The sequence below is a fragment of the Echinops telfairi genome, unplaced genomic scaffold (genome assembly GCF_000313985.2).
Source record: "Echinops telfairi isolate 266 unplaced genomic scaffold, ASM31398v2 ScPeMD7_7469;HRSCAF=8507_0, whole genome shotgun sequence".
Taxonomy (NCBI): Eukaryota; Metazoa; Chordata; class Mammalia; order Afrosoricida; family Tenrecidae; genus Echinops; species Echinops telfairi.
Window position 1 is genome coordinate 75,396,571 of NW_022111372.1, and position 2,440 is coordinate 75,399,010.

Here is a 2,440-nt window from a genome sequence, read left to right on the forward strand (position 1 = left end):
CTTTCAAAGACCAAGCTCAAACCATGAGTCCTGTATCAGAATGACTCCCTCAGGTTAGGAATAAAACAGGGAGGCCCCCTAGTGTTCTCAGATTGCTTGGTCTTGCCTTGTCCAAAACTTCCTTTCACCCCGCTGGCAGCCCACTGGAGGAGGCAGGAGCCTCACTTTATAGCAATGGCTCTCAATGGGGGTGGAAGGGGGTGCTGTTAATGAACAGGGTGACCCCCACAATGAAGAAGAATGGTGCTGTTGGTGAATCCATGCTTTGCATATAAGGAAATGAGATAACTGTACTATGGCGTCCATGCGTTTGGAAATTGGACAAGATGTCGGGTAATCTTGCTCGTGAATGTCAAGGATGTAGCCAAACGTTCTGGCTCAGTGAGTCCATCTCCAGTCTGAGTCCTGTGTTCTATCAATTCTAAGTTCCGACTCATTGGGATGCCCTGTGCAGAGCAGAACTGCCCCACGGGGTTCCCAGGACTGTCATCTACATTGAAGCAAACAGCCAGGTCTTTCTCCCGCAGACACTCGTGGCCTCTACTTGGAGTTGAAACTGCCCGTGTTGCCCCACCCATTCTGAGGATTGTTGTTAGGTGCCGTCAACTGGGTTCCCACCCATAGCGACCCTGTGCACAACAGAATGAAACACTGCAGTATCCTGCACCATCCTTACAATCGTTCCTACGCCTGAGCCTATTGTTGCAGCCACTCTGTCAGTCCATCTCATTGGGCACCTTCCTTTTTCAGCTGCCCCTCCACTTTACCAAGCCTGGTGTCCTTCTCCAAGGACTCGTCATGCCTGACAATATATCAATGAGTGGATCCCTGGAAAAGTGATACTGCCATCAATTATGCTTGAATGTAAGGGGAGAAAAGCCAAAACTAACTAAATAAAGAAGGGGTGGGGGATACTCTATTAGGCACCTGCTCAAAAACAGGTGGCACTACCTCAGTATGTTTCTGCCAGTGAGTTTCTTAAGTTATTGGGCTACATCATTGTGCTAGGGATGCATGGGTCAGACCCCATGTTTGGGGACAAATGGTGGAAAGATTGTTTAGAATATTTTGTTTCTTCCTTATGCCACCTGATATTTATTTTCACTTGAGCTCCTGTTCGCTGCAAACATTTCCCCCAAGTGAGCAGTTCTAAGGCCTCAAAAAGCAATTGGAGTGGGAAAAAGCAGCTCAGTGATAAGATCAAGATATGAACTATCAACCCTGGCTACCGGGGGATCAGTTTAACTTTCTGACCTTCCTTGGAAACCACATTAGTGAAGTGCTGATAAAACACTTTGAGCCGCTGTGTGGAAGGTATATGTTTCAAACAGTACTCCACAGACTCTCAAGCCCAGCAGAAAACTAAGCTGCAGTTCTCTCTCTAATTTCCGCAGGGCACATGCTGTCATTTCACATTTGTCCCCAGTGCCAGGCCAACAAAAGACTGGCTGATTTGGTATTAGGATTTATACTTAAACCAGAGCTTAATCAGAGAAATTTCCAAATGCAATAAGGAGTTAGGGAAGGAATTCCCCGGGCTTTAGAAATAGCATCTGTGATTTCATACTGAGCCTCTTCAGGCTACAGCTGAGAATCTCAAGTACTTCTCAAAGCACTCATTTGCTTAAGGGCCATTTTATCCATTCAGATTCTATGGCTGTTGAGCTATGACTTGTAGCTCTTGGGGTCTCCCACTCTCCCAGTGTCAGGTTACACACTACAGACTTACTCCTCCACCTGCATGCTCACCCCCCGGTGATTGGACTCGGAGGATAGTGCCAGGAGGCTAAGTCACACATGTGGCTGAGTCACAGGGACTGACCTGCTGACCTATGTTGGTCAAATGCATTGACTATTAGGAACAAAGCTGTTGGCAGTTGTAACATAAAACACAAAGACTTTAACAACGAGTATCGGAGTTCCTATGACCAGGAGAGCTATATCTGCGTGATACAATAGACTTCAAGTGCATGGCCTGAGTGCGAAGAGGGCCTTAGCAAAGCAACATGGTGGAGGCAGGCCCTGCCGAGAGAGGGAAGCAAGAAATGCCTGATGGGACTTGAGTAACAGTTTGGCAACATCTGCTCTCACGTTCTAAGCAATATGTGATGTCCCTTTGTGGTCCCGAGTCATAAGAAAAACCTTTCTCAGACTTCTGATAGTGGAACTTTGGCAGCAGGATGTGTGCTTGTGTGTGTCACAGTGTTGATGATTTGTATTGTGTCCACTGCACAAAATATGATTCATGTGCAGCGATCAGTGAGAAGCCCATGGACCTCGCTAACACAATAAAAGCAAGAATGCAGAGTCAGAAGTTAGACATATATGCATTTCATCATATGTCTCTTTCCTCAATCATTCCTGTAGATAGCAAAAAGGACACAGAGTTACCGAAGGATCTGTCTTAGGAAGTTTAAGTCGATTTAAATTAAACCTTCAA

General features: G+C 46.1%; 1 protein-coding gene across 2 annotated transcripts in view; it reads right to left on the minus strand.

Annotated features, from left to right (window-relative positions):
* Window positions 1–2,440, minus strand: part of SGCD (sarcoglycan delta) — a 763,996-nt gene that overhangs the window by 407,174 nt on the left and 354,382 nt on the right. The window lies entirely within an intron of this gene.